The sequence below is a fragment of the Topomyia yanbarensis genome, chromosome 2 (assembly GCF_030247195.1).
Source record: "Topomyia yanbarensis strain Yona2022 chromosome 2, ASM3024719v1, whole genome shotgun sequence".
Taxonomy (NCBI): Eukaryota; Metazoa; Arthropoda; class Insecta; order Diptera; family Culicidae; genus Topomyia; species Topomyia yanbarensis.
The window spans coordinates 231,519,008-231,539,139 of record NC_080671.1 but is presented as its reverse complement, the minus strand read 5'-3'; the positions used below and the strand labels follow the sequence as shown (position 1 = coordinate 231,539,139).

Genomic DNA, 20,132 nt, shown 5'->3' with positions numbered 1-20,132 from the left:
GGGCCGAGTGTCATATCCCATTCGACTCAGTTCGTTGAGATCGGAAAAAGTCTGTATGTGTGTGTGTATGTATGTATGTGTGTGTATGTGTGTGTCTGTATGTGTGTGTGTATGTATGTGCGTATGTGTCAAATAATGTCACTCATTTTTCTCAGAGATGGCTGGACCGATTTGCCCAAACTTAGTCTCAAATGAAAGGTGCAACCTTTCCATCGGCTGCTATTGAATTTTGGATCGATCGGAATTCTGGTTCCGGAATTACGGGTTTCAGAGCGCGGCCACACAGAAATTTCTCATATAAACTATAGGAAAAATTAAAAATAGAATTTTTATTTTTGATGTTAAATGTGTTCAAGGTGCATGAAACGTCGAGATTTGATGCAAACTCGAAAAAAAATTTGACGACGATTCACTTTTTTGGATTTTGGCACATTTTTGCCTTTCTCATATAGAAAGGTTATGCAATCACTCTGAAAAACGTCAACCTAATCCCGGCCCGGAGGGCCGAGTGTCATATCCCATTCGACTCAGTTCGTCGAGATCGGAAAAAGTCTGTATGTGCGTGTGTATGTATGTATGTGTGTGTGTATGTGTGTGTATGTGTGTGTGTATGTATGTGCGTATGTGTCAAATAATGTCACTCATTTTTCTCAGAGATGGCTGGACCGATTTGCCCAAACTTAGTCTCAAATGAAAGGTGCAACCTTCCCATCGGCTGCTATTGAATTTTGGATCGATCGGAATTCTGGTTCCGGAATTACGGGTTTCAGAGTGCGGCCACACAGAAATTTCTCATATAAACTATAGGAAAAATTAAAAATAGAATTTTTATTTTTGATGTTAAATGTGTTCAAGGTGCATGAAACGTCGAGATTTGATGCAAACTCGAAAAAAAATTTGACGACGATTCACTTTTTTGGATTTTGGCACATTTTTGCCTTTCTCATAAAGAAAGGTTATGCAATCACTCTGAAAAACGTCAACCTAATCCCGGCCCGGAGGGCCGAGTGTCATATCCCATTCGACTCAGTTCGTCGAGATCGGAAAAAGTCTGTAGGTGTGTGTATGTATGTATGTGTGTGTGTATGTGTGTGTATGTATGTGCGTATGTGTCAAATAATGTCACTCATTTTTCTCAGAGATGGCTGCACCGATTTGCCCAAACTTAGTCTCAAATGAAAGGTGCAACCTTCCCATCGGCTGCTATTGAATTTTGGATCGATCGGAATTCTGGTTCCGGAATTACGGGTTTCAGAGTGCGGCCACACAGAAATTTCTCATATAAACTATAGGAAAAATTAAAAATAGAATTTTTATTTTTGATGTTAAATGTGTTCAAGGTGCATGAAACGTCAAGATTTGATGCAAACTCGAAAAAAAATTTGACGACGATTCACTTTTTTGGATTTTGGCACATTTTTGCCTTTCTCATATAGAAAGGTTATGCAATCACTCTGAAAAACGTCAACCTAATCCCGGCCCGGAGGGCCGAGTGTCATATCCCATTCGACTCAGTTCGTCGAGATCGGAAAAAGTCTGTATGTGTGTGTGTGTATGTATGTATGTGTGTGTATGTGTGTGTATGTGTGTGTGTGTATGTATGTGCGTATGTGTCAAATAATGTCACTCATTTTTCTCAGAGATGGCTGGACCCAAACTTAGTCTCAAATGAAAGGTGCAACCTTCCCATCGGCTGCTATTGAATTTTGGATCGATCGGAATTCTGGTTCCGGAATTACGGGTTTCAGAGTGCGGCCACACAGAAATTTCTCATATAAACTATAGGAAAAATTAAAAATAGAATTTTTATTTTTGATGTTAAATGTGTTCAAGGTGCATGAAACGTCGAGATTTGATGCAAACTCGAAAAAAAATGTGACGGCGATTCACTTTTTTGGATTTTGGCACATTTTTGCCTTTCTCATATAGAAAGGTTATGCAATCACTCTGAAAAACGTCAACCTAATCCCGGCCCGGAGGGCCGAGTGTCATATCCCATTCGACTCAGTTCGTCGAGATCGGAAAAAGTCTGTATGTGTGTGTGTATGTATGTATGTGTGTGTATGTGTGTGTCTGTATGTGTGTGTGTATGTATGTGCGTATGTGTCAAATAATGTCACTCATTTTTCTCAGAGATGGCTGGACCGATTTGCCCAAACTTAGTCTCAAATGAAAGGTGCAACCTTCCCATCGGCTGCTTTTGAATTTTGGATCGATCGGAATTCTGGTTCCGGAATTACGGGTTTCAGAGTGCGGCCACACAGAAATTTCTCATATAAACTATAGGAAAAATTAAAAATAGAATTTTTATTTTTGATGTTAAATGTGTTCAAGGTGCATGAAACGTCGAGATTTGATGCAAACTCGAAAAAAAATTTGACGACGATTAACTTTTTTGGATTTTGGCACATTTTTGCCTTTCTCATAAAGAAAGGTTATGCAATCACTCTGAAAAACGTCAACCTAATCCCGGCCCGGAGGGCCGAGTGTCATATCCCATTCGACTCAGTTCGTCGAGATCGGAAAAAGTCTGTAGGTGTGTGTATGTATGTATGTGTGTGTGTATGTGTGTGTGTATGTATGTGCGTATGTGTCAAATAATGTCACTCATTTTTCTCAGAGATGGCTGAACCGATTTGCCCAAACTTAGTCTCAAATGAAAGGTGCAACCTTCCCATCGGCTGCTATTGAATTTTGGATCGATCGGAATTCTGGTTCCGGAATTACGGGTTTCAGAGTGCGGCCACACAAAAATTTCTCATATAAACTATAGGAAAAATTAAAAATAGAATTTTTATTTTTGATGTTAAATGTGTTCAAGGTGCATGAAACGTCAAGATTTGATGCAAACTCGAAAAAAAATTTGACGACGATTCACTTTTTTGGATTTTGGCACATTTTTGCCTTTCTCATATAGAAAGGTTATGCAATCACTCTGAAAAACGTCAACCTAATCCCGGCCCGGAGGGCCGAGTGTCATCTCCCATTCGACTCAGTTCGTCGAGATCGGAAAAAGTCTGTATGTGTGTGTGTATGTATGTATGTGTGTGTGTATGTGTGTGTGTGTATGTATGTGCGTATGTGTCAAATAATGTCACTCATTTTTCTCAGAGATGGCTGGACCGATTTGCCCAAACTTAGTCTCAAATGAAAGGTGCAACCTTCCCATCGGCTGCTATTGAATTTTGGATCGATCGGAATTCTGGTTCCGGAATTACAGGTTTCAGAGTGCGGCCACACAGAAATTTCTCATATAAACTATAGGAAAAATTAAAAATAGAATTTTTATTTTTGATGTTAAATGTGTTCAAGGTGCATGAAACGTCGAGATTTGATGCAAACTCGAAAAAAAATTTGACGACGATTCACTTTTTTGGATTTTGGCACATTTTTGCCTTTCTCATATAGAAAGGTTATGCAATCACTGAAAAACGTCAACCTAATCCCGGCCAAAATTTTTTTCGACTCTCATAAGGTTTCTGGATTTTAACAGGGGCGTAGTTGATTGTTTACGGAGAGGGGTTACACCCCCCCCCCCCTCTACTGTTCACTTCCCTCCTTTAAAAATCTCCTTAAATCACCCCTCAGACCACCACCCCATCCAGCCCTCATACCCCTCCCTTTCAACCCCATCATCTTTAAACCACCACTATATCACAAAGCATACCAATTTAAGCTGGGGAGTTGTTCGTTAATGGGACTTTCGCCCTTCTTACATACCCACCCCCGCATGACAAAATGAGTTAGCAAGCAGATAACATTGATCTAATGCTGATTAGGCTAATGGAGTATTATATTTTTTTATTTCAAGTGTTTCACCGTCAACACGTAGCTCATCAAGTTCGTAGCTGGCATGCCATTGTGTATAAGTGCAAAGTGTACTAAGAATGTAATGGACATTTCCACAATTATGTTGAACATAAAAAGCCTCCGTGCCATAGTTTAGAGAAATGAGAAAGGCACAATTGCACCGCTAGGTGGATTAAAACAGGTTTTTTGTGTCAAGTGTTTCACAGTCGACACGTAGCTCATCAAGTTCGTGGCTGGCAAGCCATTGTGTATAAATGTACTAAGAATGTAATGGACATTTCCACAATTATGTTGAACATAAAAAGCCTCCGTGCCATAGTTTAGAGAAATGAGAAAAGCACAATTGCACCGCTAGGTGGATTAAAACAGGTTTTTATATGACTGGTATTGCCATGATTTTTTTTAACTTAAATTTTTATTCATTATGTTTGGGTTTACATGTTGTATAATATTGCAGTTTAAGTGATATAGCATCTACTTTTCGCCTTTAGTGAGCTATGTTGATAGATGATTGCAATTCTGTTTGTGGCTGATTATGAATGAACTGCTAATAGTTGCGGTAGTGAATTATTGAAATGAATTGTGTTGCTCATATTAATAGGTCCAAGTAATTTCGATGTTTTGCTATATTTATTTGTTTACGTACTAATGAAGGTATTGATTTTGTACATCTGCACTTTCGAAAGGTGAAAAGGATAATTATTGTAATTATTCCTTTTGTCGTGACTAACAACTTACCTTTCAATATAGGGGCCCCTTTTCAAAATTTCGGAAGAAAAGTGATGAAAGGTTTTAAACATTTATATCTTTTGTTGCACTGAATGGATTTAATCAATTTCTTCGGCATTTTGTCGAAAATATTTGTAGCAATGTTGTATTAAATTTTGGAATATATAGGACATTCATTATCAACGTAAAAATAGTGTTCTTTCGAAAACGACTCGGAAAAGTGAAAATTTTCAGGCCATCCTGCACAGAGCCGTCAATATGGTGCACCAACCGAACAATAAAATGACGAAAAGTTTTAAATATAGGTCCGCTACAAGTTTGTTCCTATGATTATTCGTATTGGGTTCCTTGACGAGAGCAGTTGGTGGGGGAAAGACGGCATATTCATACCGTTATGCCATTAGAAGCCGGACGGAAAGGAAAGGCTCATGTACGGCACGAGAACGGGCGAGAAAGCGATAGTAGTGCATATTAGCGCGATTATATAAATGTCGGTCGGTCGGTTTTTCTCATCATTCGTTCACGTACTAGCAAGCAACCAGTACAAAAGTTCACCGGAGGAAAGCAGTTGGCAACGACGACGGTCCGAAAAAGTGCTCCAGCTACTGGTGGCCCATCGCAACCAACTACCGATTAGGAGCTGTCGCCCTGCAAGAATTTCGCCCCAACTAAAGGGCAACGGAGCAACTAATCTGTAGGCTATCTTTCCAGCGTCTGGTTCGTGAGATTGTACAGGACTGCAAAGTCGAGCTACACTGGCAATGCTCAGTCGTAACGATGCCCCGAGATGCCAACGATGCCTACTTGGTCGGTTTGTTCGAAGATGAAAAATAGTGCGCCAAGCGCGTAACTTTCAGGCACATTAACTGGCTCACCGTATCCGTGGGGAGTGCGTCTAAATTATGCTCCCGCAATAAAACAATAAACGGTTCTTTTCAGGACCAATTAATTGTGTTCTTATAAGAGTTAAACGGAAATATCCATTTAAGGCGTATAACAAATAATTTTCAGCAAGTAGGTAAGAAATGCAGTATGTGGAAAGAAAGAGAATTTAAATTATCATCTCTCGTTCGTTTTCGTGCACTGCTTTTCCATTTATTTTTGCTGCTAATACCATCGTAACCAAAACGAATGTGCATGGTCCCCCACCATGCCACAATTGCATGTTGCTATTACACTTTGAATTATTTTATCTATCCTAGTAGTATTGATAAAATATAGAACGTGCAAAGTATTGATAAAATATAGATCGTGCAAAGTACACTAGTTGCATGCTTTTATTCGAACTGTTTGGCAGCCTCCGTTGATTAACTGCATAAATCGATTTGTTTGTGCAGCTCCTTGCTAGTAGCAAACAAAATAGTCTTTATCAGCGGTAACAAATAAGACACAAGAATTTAAATTTGTGAAAATCTTTTCTTTCCTTCTTTTCAAATCTGCAACATTCTTTGAAAATATTGTTGGAATGTTGTTAATGAAAAACTGTACATGCAAGTTTGCTAGCACTGGCCACTAGATTGAAGGCGATGGAAAGACAGAATATTCGTTTTGGTTATGCTAGTATTGGTAGCTGAACGGAAAGGAAAGGCACATGTATGGCACGAAAACGAGCGAGAGAGCGATAGTAGTGCTTTCTCGTGTGTTCATATATAAATATTGGTCGGTCGGTTTTTTTTCATCATTCGTATTCGTTCAAGCACTAGCAAGCAGCCAATCCACCGGAGGAAATCAGTTGGCAATGACGACGGTCCGAAAAAGTGCCCCAGCTACTGGTGGCCCACGCAACCAAATACCGATCAGGAACTGTCGCCATGCCAGTATTTCGCCCCAACTAAAGGGCAACGGAGCAACTAATCCGCTGGCTAATATTACAGCGTCTGATTCGTAAGATTGTGTGTTACTTCAAAGTCGAGCTACGCTTACAAAGCTCAGCCGTAATGAAGCCAGTGATGCCTAATTGGTCGGTTTGTTTGAGGATACCAAATAGTGCGCCAAGTGCGTAACTTTCTCGCAAAAGACATCAAACTGGCTCACCGTGTCCGCTGAGAGTGGGTCTAAATTACAATAAAACCAACGGTTCTTTTCAGGACCAGTCAATTGTGTTCTAGTGAGAGTTAAACTGAAAATTTCATTTTTAGGTGTGTGACAAATTTTCAACCAGCAACATAATACGTTGTGTGGAAAGAAGTAGCTTGCACACGGAACAAAAATTTAAATTATCCTCTCGCTCGTTTCGTGCACTGCTTTTCCATTCCTTTCTGCTGCTATTATCAGTATAACCACAACGAATGTGCGTGTTGCCTCACCATCCCTCTAGTGATCAGTATTGCTTGAATTGCATGTGTTTAAGTGAAACGTCGAAGTCGCATGCTTCTATTCGACCCTGTTTTTAAACATACGCCCTAAACGAACCCCATGGAACTGTTACTGTTGAGGTATTTAGGCGGTATTCTAGTACATAATATGTTAACCCTTGACATAGGCTTTGTTCAACAAGCTGAGCCACCCTAGGGACTGAAATATACCTCAATTAAGGGGTTAGATACAATGTTGTGGCGTAAAGTGAGCTAAGTTCGTGATTTTTTAAAGTGCTTTATGCAAATTTTATTCGAAAAAGCGAAAGACACTTCGTTGGTAGTACTATCGAAGTTCGAAAAAACAAGCTGAATTAAAAATAAATCAAGATTGGCGGAGTTCTGGCCCATCCCCGAAGCGTATTTTTGGTAGAGGTTTGCAATGAACGGTCTCCAAGCCGAACCGCTCACCTGAAATCAAAAAAGTAAACTGATTATTTAAGAAAAATGTATTGTGGTAAACTTGAACGAAGCAGTTTCCTAATAAAAAAGAATTTCCTTAAAAAAATTATGTTTGATCAAAAAATGGAGTTTTAAACAAAAATTCATTCTAAAGAATTGATAATTTTTGCATGAAAAAGCAACCGTTCAAGCACACGTGTAAATACAAACAATATGAAAATCGGATGAGTAGTTTTTGCGATATCACGTTCATCGCAACGGTACTTTTCCAAAAACTTCGTTCCGAGATAATTACGTTTAAATGTTTGTGTTCACTTCATTCGCGAAAGAACCAGCGCGCTGCGAATCGGCTATAGTTTGAAATCTAGTTCTCCGACCTGGATAAAATTTCGCACAGATATTTTCAAAAGTGTTTACTTTCAGAATATTCAATAATTTTTATTCGATTTTTTGAGTTACAACTTTGTATATAACCCCTTAATGATGAAGGTGAAAACTTTTTGATTTTTTAGTGCATGAGCTAAATAATTTCATTTTGTTATTTTAAAAATCGAACGTTGCTTTTATTATAAATTCTAAAAAACTCATATGGAGAGGGGGAATAATTCCTTGGTATTAGAGATAGGGGTTCAAGTTAACGGGAGATCAACGGCATCGATTACAGACTCGGGCGGTGTTCGTCAGATGACGACCGGCAACATATCGAGTTGCGCGTGTGATGTTTGTGCTGCAACTTCCGCGCTTGTTAACATTTTCGACAGAGATGTTTCGTGTCACTTGCATCAAACCATCAAGGATGTACGACATATGTGGAAGAGGACACTTCTGAGAAAGATAAGAAAAATAAAAGGGGCAGGTAAATTTATATATTGATGGTTTTCAGGAAGGTACATAAGAGGGACTTATAGAGGAGATCGCGGTTTGCCAGTAGGTACCGCATCGGGACATTGGATGACCTTACTCTGGCCTGAAGGTAATTTAATAGTTGAGATCTGGTGGAAGAATGCTCGGCGCATGTTTGTGCGATTGGCTCAGTTTTTTCCTGGGAGAATACCCAGCTGGAGGGCCCAAGTAGGCAAATTGTCATCTTGCAATGGTCCTTGCAAATCGACAGCTTTGGGATCTGTAATAGAGACCACACCGTCATCTGCAAGCTACTCTAGCGTGACGGAATTGACAAGACATTTCTCAATGTCATTCACTTAAAAATTGTAGAGAAGGGGGCTTAGACATGAGCCCTGGGGAAGGCCCACGTAGCTAATTCTCGATGTCGACAAATAACTTTGCGAAAAATACATATGTTTTTCAGACAACAGCCCCCTGATTCATAAAGAAAACTGATGCCATCTGCTCTTTGTTAGCATTTGCCATTTGAATTCCTGTTGAGAGCAACGCAAGGCAATCGTTCGTCTCTTTGCCTTTGCGAAAGCCAAATTGTGTACCTGACAGTAAGTTATTTGCTTCGATCCAATTGTCGAGACAGAATAGGACCATTTTCTCGAACAACTTCCGAATAGAAGAGAGCATTTCAATCCGTCCATACGAGTTGTGATTGGAGGCTGTTTTTCTTGTTTTTTTTTATTTGATGGCGTGGACCTTCACTTGCCTCCAGCCATGAGGGACAAGGTTACTCTTAAGAAACATATTAAATTAATTCAACAAACGTCTCTTGGCAGATTCTTTAACAAGTAAAATTTGATTCTGTCTGGTCCTGGGGCTTTATTGTTACATTATCGTCCGCGGGGGGAAGCGGCGCGGTAGATCTTCTGTACCGGGGCGGAATCCGTACAAACCTTTTTGGCGAAATCGAATATCCAACGGTTTGAATATTCTACTCTCTCGTTAGTACTCTTTCAGGTTCGGTTTCTCTCATTAATCCGTCAATGAATCAGCGACAGTAAGCGTTTGTTGGCTCTCATAAAAAAATTCATTGGCTCAGGTAACCCGCCATTCCGGTTGATCTTGTACGCCGGTGGCCTTCTTCGCGTACACGTTTCAGCACTTTTTGTCCCACCACGGGTTGGGAGACCTTCCACGAGAGTTCGCGTTTGGTACACGTTTTCTGAGCTTGAATAACGGTGTCGAGAATAAAACCACCCAAGAAGTCGTACTCTTCCTCCGGAGGAAGGTCTTGCATGGACTCGAGTTTACCGGATGCCGAGGATGCTTAGATCTTCCAATCACTATTTGGTTTGAGGTCAAACGAAATATTTATTGTACTCGTTGGCCTTAAGCCGTTAGTAATAGTGATAAAGATTGGCAGAGGATCGCTGCCGTGTCGATCAGGAATTACCTTCCACATGCAATCTAACCGAGTCGAGCAGAGGGACAAGTCTAAGGAGCTTGGGCGCGCTGGGGGAGCAGGGATCCGTGTCATTTCACCGGTGTTCAAAATGGTCATCTTGAAGTTATCACAAAGTTTTTGGAGTGAGGTAGATTTCGATTATCATTATCATGAAAGCAATCCCATGCTATGCCGTGGGAGTTTAAATCAACTAAACCTAACTTCGGTGCGGGGAAGAGTTCTGCAATGTCGCAAGATCTTTAATGCCTGGTGTCGAGGGAAGGTTAATTCTATTGAAAAAATAGCACTTTTTGATCCCCAAAAGTACTCTTCCGTAAGAGTGTTCTCGATCCAAGCAAATAAAATTAAAATCTATTTCTGAGTAAGTCTTGTTTCGCATAATAAATTTTAAAAGGATCGAGTTTCAGTATAATGTTTTTGCAATGCTACTGTTAAACAGTGATCAAATCCGTGACCTCGTTCGAGTTAGCAATCGAAGGATACAATCGCTGAAAGGAGGGGCTATTTTGCAGTCAACTGCATTAAGAATGTTTTTATTGCAGTGAGAAAGCTTACCAGGATGCTTTTAAGAGGGTCAGAAATGTTCTGTAACAATACGGCCCACAGTGCTGGGAACTTCTTTTCTGAGCTCAGGTTTCGGAGACCAGGAGCTGTTTGCTTCGGTTTTGCACCAGAAAGTACTGTTATTTATTGGAGGACATTGGAGGGACACCTTCTGAACATTACAACGAATCTTAGGAGAGAAAAAGTTCTTCCTTTTTCTATTGCTTCTAGGCGCAGCAGAAGATGTTCCCTCCTTGTGTTCATCAGAGTCGCCATCGTCAGTAGACCAGTCAGTATAGATTTTTGTAGAGACTTGTGGCTTAGCTATTTAAAGCAGCATTTCTGCGAAAGATCCCTTAGAGCGTCCCTGAAGGGGACTCTTCAGTTTCTCTCCGCACTGTATCATCATTTCTGGAGATTATGTTGATTTCCCCCACTGTAAAGATACTTTTCAACATCCCTCCCCCAGGAGTCATCCACATGATTCTCATCGCATTTCCCACAACGAACCTTATGGCTACAATGGGAGGCTGTGTGTCCTGATTGTTTACAATTTTTGCATTTCATGACCCGTGGCACAAGAAGGCGTACAGGTAGATCATTGTCAAAGAGGAGGTAGTTAGGTAGAACAAAACCGGCGAAGGTCACCCGATAAGAGTCTAAGTTGACGTATGACGTATTCCCGTCAGCTGCGACTGATGTTGAATGCAAACATCCTGTATCTTCTCTGACTGAAGCATGGGGTCTGTAACCCTTGATAAGGCCGAGAGTTTGGGGCTAATAATGAATGTTATATTAATGAAAACACTTAGTTTAGAATCGACATTTATTTCGTAATAAAAACTGTTTTGAAAGAGGTGGCAATATAGTTGCCACCGCCCGGTAAACACATTTTATGAAACTCTATTTCTTAAGGATAGTATAGGAAGATATCCAAACGAAAGCTTAAGCTAGCTACCGTTATGCCCGTTTTTATGTAACCATTTTTGTTATTTTAGATTCACTGTTTTTACCTCCACCTCCGTGCAGGCCAGTGCTCAGGACATTTTTAAGGGGGTTGGTTTTATTAGTTTCTTACAAAAGAAGGGCATATCAACCCTCAAACTTTGTAGATCTTTTCTCAGGTCTGGAGGGCCTATTCTTTGGTATCAATCGACTCAGCTCAACAAATTGGGACAATGTCTGTTATCGAGAAGGAATCTTGAACAGACAGCGTTGACTGTGGCTCGTGGCAGTGCGGATTACTGCAGTGATTTGTAATAAGCTTACCGACTAAACCCAAACCTCTTGTTCCTACCAGCATTCAACTTACGCAGTCACCGTTAGGTATTACCTTAGTAGGGATTGTGTGTTTACTCTTTTTATTTTGTGTTAATTGTTCGTAGATTTCCCATTGCTGTTGTTTTTTGCTTGCTGTTCAACTTTCGCGGCATATCTAACTTGCTGATGTCTCCTGTAAATATCGTCACCTGCCGAGACGCGAAACGATCCAGAGGTGCTGACCTTAATGACCGACATGTCTTTACAGCTACCTTTCTTGGCGCTAGTCGTTTCGAATTATCCTATTTAGCTGGTGCTGAGCGGGGTACTCTCATAGGAATAGGAATTTTTGCCGATACCGATTCCAGTTTTCGTAAACCATTTAGCTCACAGGCACTAGGACAGACCACAGGCGGTAGTATTTTTCTGGATGAACTTATCCCGATTGTTTCTGACTTCGTGTTGTTCGTTTGTTGTGTTTCATCCATAGATGATGTTGCAAGCTCGTTAACCGAATTATTTCCTGAAGAGAAACATTTCAAAAGTAATTCAAGGCCTTCATTGGATTGGGTTTGAGCCCCCCCCCTCCTTACTTCGCTCCTTTGCGCACGGGCCTGCCTCTATGTTATTAATTCTCAATTTACATCGATTTGAAACTTTACACTAGTTTTTAAATAACTTTCGTTGTGGACTGTACGTTTGTAATCTGTGGTCTCATTTTTCAATTTCTTCTCAAAATCCAGGGGTGATTTATTGTTAATCAGGTAATAAGCAATAAACCACCTTCGCTTATCTGTGAATTCCTGATCCAGATCGATTGTTCTTTATATTCGCACCGATCTCGTTTGAAGTACATCAAACAATAGGAAGACTGACATTTTTTAACGGGCGGTGACAACTATATTGCCACCTATTTAGATTCATTTTATTTTGATCTTTGTAATTTTTGCAACTCAAGAACGGCGTTTTCGGATAAAAAAAACTTGTTTTTACAAATTTTGATCACCAACTTATAGGGTGTAGAGTATTTTATTCAAAATCGAGTTAATTGTATTGTCTATGCAGGAAAAGAAAAGGTGGCGATATAGTTGCCACTATCTTATAAAGGGTTAAAACAGCTAACACGAGGACGAACGCGTCACATTCAACCCGATTAGATGGTACATATACACTATACTCCTTTGCAAAAGGCCCGTAGCCAGCAATATAATTTGCGTGCTTCAAATTACTTTTATCCACCAGAAGCTTATCAGAGCTAATTATTAATGTTTCTGTAACTGCCGAATATTGCTTCATCAGAACTCGAAAAATCTGCAATAGATTCAAACATTTCTTGTCTTCGGTCCGGAAAAGTTTACAAATGGCCCGGTTGCGGAGGGTGGGTTCATTTTAAGTCGGGGAGGATTTTATTGCGACATCCATCTCGCCTTGAGGCAAACCATTATCAACGAAAGCCGTTTTTGCACGGGTTGTATGATAGTCATGAATGAGGAATGTACAGTCGTGATTCGCTGGTTGGGCAACAGCCTATGTCCAACTAACGAATTTGATTCGCTAGTTGGACCAACTGACAGGCATGCACAAGAACGGTGCTGCTCCGTGTCCTATTGCTGTGCACTGACTCATAATGTGTCACAGCTAAATTCATTGAGCTAGTGCTTGCGCTGGTTTCCGATGAGCTAGAGTTAGCAAGTATCACGAGCACCTACGAGCGAGAGCTCTCGCTAGCACGGTGATAGCTAGCACGCTGTACGGAGCTATAGCTCAGCTATAGCAAATCAGAATAAAAAACGACGCGTTAGTGTGAGTAATGATGCCTGCATCATTTTTTCAGCTACCTGTCGCACATTCACCAACGCATATTTCTTGCTTTGTCCTATTTTTTCGTTCTTTAGCTTACACTAGAGCACCGTTCTAGCTCATCGGACAAGCTTACCGTGCCAGCTCATTGAGTTAACTCGTGCTAACTCACTGAGCTAGCTCATCGAGCTTGCTCGTGCCAGCTTACCGAGCTAGCTTATCGTGCTAACTCGTTGTACTAGCTCTTCGAATCCTACAGCTCGAGCACGAAGGTTACCTAGCACGAGCGGTGTCAGTGCTTATTGCTTTTGATTCGTTCAAAGCGGCCACTCAGCTCGTGGTAGGCTCCCTTGCTGTGCTTCATGCATCCCTGCCAACTGACAAATGTCAAAAATTCTCCAAAGAAGACGGTAGTAGTGTAAAAGATTAATAAATAGATTGTCAAAGCAAATTTGTCATGAGATTTTGGCGTTCAGATGTTTTTTAGCTGATCAATGGTCCAACGGCACGGCACGAAATTTTATCTGTCATTCTGCCTGCGACCTGCGCGCTATTCATTCAACTTTCAGCCAAAATATCTTATGAAGGTTGCAATGATGTTCGGAAGGATTATTTGAAAACATCCATACCACGAAAAAATCATATAGGATGAAATACTCTTGCTTATAACACTAAACTTTTGCACTCTCTTCCTTTTACTACGTGATGAAGTTACAATATGCACATATTTGAACACACGTACATACTACATTTTCAATGATAAAGTATAGCGAAAATTATTTTTTATTAAATTAATTTTTGAGGACCTCAAAAAAAAAGGTCTTGCTAAGAACCTTCCAAACAAGTATTCTACACAAAAAATATAATTTTATTGGTTTTGTGACAACTCAGAAAAAAGCTATCTAAAGCTTTTGGTGTCGGTTTTAATCATACTTCTCCTACAGGTTAAACCATTTTAAATTTTATTAGCGAGAAAATTACTGTGAGATGTTGTTCCTCTGTCATAATAATAATTTTATAATGAGAGGTTGGTTAACTTGATTGCAATATCAGCCACGGTATTCAGATAAATTCAATTTTCTTGAACGATATAGACACTGTAGGTATACAGAATAACTTTTGAACCAGAAGTCGTAGCCTATTACTTTTCTTGGAAAAGTTGTACACTGTACTAGTATCTGCCGGAGTTAGCATTGTACATTTTTTTAGAACACATAGGAAACTGTCTACACGAATTTAAATATTGTTGATTGTTTATCCACGTTAAATCATTTACAAACTTTAAACCATTGGTGCCAAAATGTAATGCAGCATATCAAATCAAAATTTTGCATTTAGTTAATGATGATCGTAGTTCTAGATCATTTTCTCTGAATATGAAAATTTGTGCCACCCTACTAGTCATATGTTTGTTAAACATATATTTATTTATTTATTTATTTATTTATTTATTCTTGTTTTTCATCTGACCTATGTTGGTCTACATGAAATGTAGTTGAATGGGAAAAGCCCATTTCAGGATATACTTCAGAAGCAATCCTCAAATGGGCGTAAAAACCCATTATCTTTTCATATATTCACACCTGATTACAATGGATTCACACTACAATAAAATATAATAACATAGTACACAGCATTACATAAATAAAAAATACAAATATTACAAAAAATGAATCTTAAAATCTAAGTCAACCTTCTTAGTCTATTTTTGAAAACATCACAAGATACAGAAAAGTCAAAATGGCCATAAACACTATTAAAAACATTACACATCGCCCTAATGGGTTCGTTTTGACCGTACTCGGTGCGTTGAAACTCGAGTCTTAAAAAGTTATGCGATCTGAGACTTCTCGGGGGCACATTGACATTTATTTGTGAGAGGATATCTGGAGCATCTATTTGGCCAGTTAATATCTTCCCAACAAATACTGCTCTAAATGTGTTCCGCCTTTTGGCTAGGGTTTCCATATCGAGCAGACGACAGCGATCGATGTACGGTGGTAGCTCTGTTGGGTTACGCCACGGCAGAGTTCTAAGAGCAAAACGGAGGAATCTTGCCTGCACTGCTTCTATTCGGTTGATCCAAATGCTTGTGTAAGGACACCAAATGGGTGCTGAAGCTTCCAAGACAGATCGCACAAGTGAAAAATAGAGTGCCCGCAAACAATATGGATCAGTGAACTCTTTGGCGATTCTTATAATGAAACCGAGATTTCTATTTGCCTGTGCTGTAACATGAGAGTAATGATTTCTGAATGTCAGTTGTGAGTCCAGAAGTACACCGAGGTCTCTGACAACTGTCATTCTCTCTAGCGATTCCCCGGAAATGGTGTAGTTCCACAGTATTGGATTTTTTCTACGTGTAAAAGGTATTATGGAGCATTTGGACACGCTGAGAGCCAGAAAGTTGCGATTACACCAACAACAAAAAGCATCTAAGTGTTTCTGTAGTTCCTTGCAATCTTCTATTGACCGCACAATAAGAAATAGTTTGAGATCATCGGCACATATAAGTCTACACCCAGGATGTATAACAAAACAAACGTCATTGAAAAACAACGAGAAAAGCAACGGTCCTAGATTGCTCCCTTGAGGCACTCCCGACAAGTTGATGAAACTGTATGACTCGTTATTTCCTAATTTTACACACAGAGAACGATTTACGAGATATGATTTAAGCCACCCTATAAAATAATCCGAAGCGCCCAGCCGCTTCATCTTTGCCAGTAGAAGAGTGTGATCTACACGATCGAATGCAGCCTTGAGATCCGTGTATACAGTATCGACCTGAGATCCAAGTTCAATATTTTTAATACAGAGTGAAGTGAATTGGGCTAGATTAGTAGTTGTCGATCTACCAGGAAAAAAGCCATGTTGGTCCTTCGATATATATGCTCTGGTCTCGCGAAACAGCACATTTCCTACTAATATTTCAAATAACTTTGAGCCAGCGCAGAGTGAAGTTATGCCACGATAGTTCGCAACATTTTGCTTATCACCTTTTTTAAAAACCGGAAACATAACTGATTTTTTCCAACAGACGGGGAACGTTGATTGCGACAGCGATTGGTTAAAAATTAGTCTTAAAGGCGTACATAATGCGCTTGCGCATCTTTTGATTATAATGGAAGGAATACCATCTGGTCCTGCCGATGTTGAAGACTTTAGCTTTCTCATAGCAGTTAGAATATCTTCGTCAGTAAATTGAATAATGCCTAAATTAATTACATCATGAGGGACATCCTGAAGACTATATTCCATCTGAGTGGAGTTGGCCGAGACTTTTTTAAACACACTTGAGAAATTCTGCGCAAATAGGTCACAGATGCCGCTTGGGGTACTTGATGTTTCATTTGCAAGGAACATACTGGAAGGAAGCCCATTTTCTTTACGTTTCCCGTTAACGAAAGACCAAAACTGCTTTGGATTTTGTTTCAGGTTCGATTGGGTTTGCGCGACGTGTCTTGAATAGAGAAAGCGATTATATGCCTTGTAACTGTTGCTGGCTTCAATAAACTCTCGTTTTGTGAGGGGGTTTCGTCGGCTGGTGTAATGCCGAAGTGCAGCTGCTCGCAGTCTTTTCAGTTTACGTAATTGACGATTGGACCACGCTGGTTTTGGTCGTGGACGTGGTGCGGGAACATGTAATTTGAAAAGTTGTTTTAGGACCAGTGAAAATTTTTCTACGGCAACATCCACATCGATCGCAGAATTTTGGCAAAGTCTCCCAATCGATTGCCTGCAGTGAGTTGTGGAGCCTATTGAAATCAGTTTTTGAAAAATTGAACTCCCTGACATCTAGCATTTCGTCATAAACAACTAACTGGGGACAGATCTGCATTACTAGAAGAGGAGGACGGTGTGCGTCACAAGCAACTAACGGCTCAAGGGCTTCTGAAACGGTACAGTTAATAGAAGCTTCTTCATTTACGAAAAGGAGGTCCAGGGTTCGATCTCGCCTGTTATTTACTGTACACATTTGCAGCATGTTCAATACAGACATTCCGTCCAGTAAGGCAATACTCGCTCTAGAGAAGGTTAATTCAGAAGGGTCTGGGAAGGCATAGCCGGAGGAGGTACTTTTCCATAGAAGTCCAGATTGATTATAATCACCAAACAGTAGATGAGCCGTGTTGGGTTGAATGGAAGTTGCGATGTCAAGTGCTGAGTCTATGTGCTTCTGAATAATATCACTATCACATGCGGAGTCGGGGGGAATATACACTACGCCAACACAAATATTAGTATCGCGACCGCGAATATCTACCCATAGTTGTTCGAGATCGGTTCTAGCATTTTTTTGTTTAGACGAGAGCCGGTTGGACACTGCGATAAGCACACCGCCACCGCGTTTTTTCCCTGTACTGTTTGGATCGCGATCGTTACGGTAAGCCGTGTACTTTGAGCCGAATAACTGGAGTGAATTGATTTGATCATTCAGCCACGTTTCGGTTAAAACAATAACATCATATTCGGCGTCTGAAACAGCTATGAACAACTCGTCAATTTTGGTGCGTAGTCCTCTCACGTTCTGATAGTAGATACTAAGATGTTCCTGCAAGTAATGTCCTGACGGTTGAGCGGTAGAAAGATGAGCGGCGATGACGTCCACCTGTAATGGGGATGGGTTTTCAGCGGGAGCAGCATCTGTATGTCCTACTTCGGAAGAACATATACATTCATTGTATTTACCTGACAGGGAAAGTTGGCTACCATAACATAAAAGTTCCGTGGAGAGCAGAACGTCGTTGATGGAATCTGGCTGATTGCACCCGTCGGAATGCTGCAATTGTGGATCTAGTTTAAGGTGCGCAGTATCTTGAGTAGCTTCGGGAGGACATATACCCTCCTTAGCTTTACCTGACCGGGAAAGGTCGCTGCCATAACATACAAGTTCCGTAGAAACCAAAAGAACGTCGTTGATGGAATCTGGCTGATTGTACCCGTCGGAATGCTGCAATTGTGGATCTAGTTTAAGGTGCGCAGTATCTTGAGTAGCTTCGGGAGGACATATACCCTCCTTAGCTTTACCTGACCGGCAAAGGTCGCTGCCATAACATACAAGTTCCGTAGAAACCAAAAGAACGTCGTTGATGGAATCTGGCTGATTGCACCCATCGGCATGCTGCAATTGTGGATCTAGTTTAAGGTGCGCAGTATCTTGAGTAGCTTCGGGAGGACATATACCCTCCTTAGCTTTACCTGACCGGGAAAGGTCGCTGTCATAACATTCAAGTTCCGTAGAAACCAAAAGTACGTCGTTGATGGAATCGGTCTGATTGCACCCATCGGCATGCTGCAATTGTGGATCTGACCGGAGAAGGCCGCTGCCATGACGGGCAAGTTCCGTGGGAAGCAGATGAACGTTGTTGATGGTACGATCTTTTGAACTGTATAATGATTGCTACTTTAGTGTAAACCGGGCAAAGGACACTCCAAGCAGCGTGATTTGTGTCAATGGTAAGCTTTCTCTTAATGTTGAGATTTTCACAGTTTGCACATTTCTGCGTCTTGGATTTGCATTCTTTCACGGGGTGGTTTTCACTGCAGATTGGGCACTTTGAAGTTTCTGCTTTGCATTCATTGCTCTTGTGGTTGTATCCGCAACATTTAAAGCATCTTGTCACCTGCAGTTCATCAAGCACTCTGCATCGGTCCCACCCGCAATTAAGTTTTCCTTTCTGCATGACCGCTGTGAACGTTTTAGCATCGAGTTCAATGATAGCGCTGCAGTTGTTGAACTGAAATTTCTCATTGCGGTATGCTTTTCGAAGCTTGAAGTGCGTCAGGTTTTCAAAGACGTCGTTTTGGCTCACTAATGTGTCTCTCAGCTCATTTTCATCCAGTACATCACTCATGCCGACTAGTTTGATAGTAGGTCGTAAATTCTCCCTGACACTGACATCGTATTTGCCGTCCATGTTTTGCTCTACGTGTTTCTTCAACAGCTCAACACTTTCATCATCTTTCAGCGCAATTATAACCTCACCATTCTTGCCGTTAGTCACTCGTTTTACATTCACACTTCGAGCATCCACTTTCCTTCGCAGCTCAGCACGCGCATCGTCAACCTGTATGCCTTCTTTTGGTCTTATGATGACTACTGGGTCGGGCTTTTGAATGGAATCCTTTCTCTTGATTTGTTCTAGAGTTTTGTTGTCGGTTCGACCTTTCACCGCATCCGCAAAGCTTGTTTTTGGCGTTTCGTCGTTGTGGTTTTCACACTCATCCACTTTCCTCCGCTTGGCAGATGATCGCGTAAGTATACGTCGAGGCAGCTCATCCTTATCTCCACCAGCGTCAGTAGACCGTTTATTAATTCGCACTATTTCTTCACATACTATCTTTTTCACTGTTTGTTTGAAATTTTTTGCCATTTCCATAACACCCGCGAGATCATCTAATTTTTTGGCAATTTCATCTAGTCGTTTTTCACTGTGCCTATCCTCGAACTCATTCAACGCTAGACACGCATCGCACACGAACACGGCATTGTGGATCTTCTGCAATAGCACTATTTCTTCTTCCGTCGCCCCGGGTAGGCAACGTACATGGATCGATAATTTACATCGACCGAAGCATTCAACACTTGCATGACCATCTATAATAGGCGTAGCGCACTGAGCACACGGCTGGCTAGAGCTGCCGGGCTCTTTTTCTTCTGCGTTCGTATCCACGGGCATTTGGCCCGGGAAAAAATGATCACAAAACAGACACTTAGCAGCGATTATGGAGTCTGAAATTTTACAAATATCTCCTTTTCCGAACCACAGATTAACAGCACTTGTTATTTATTGTTGTGGACCCACTTTCTCACTCTACATAAATTAAAAATATTTTTGCACAACCAGATATTACACATAAAAATATGTCGATTTGTGATCAGACATAAAAACTAATTGATTACACCGTCAACACAGTAAAAATTA

The 20,132-nt window shown here is 40.7% G+C and overlaps 1 protein-coding gene across 1 annotated transcript in view; it reads left to right on the top strand.

The window, feature by feature from the left end:
* LOC131680119 (GPI ethanolamine phosphate transferase 1-like) overlaps positions 1-20,132 on the top strand; it is a 938,165-nt gene that overhangs the window by 845,256 nt on the left and 72,777 nt on the right. The window lies entirely within an intron of this gene.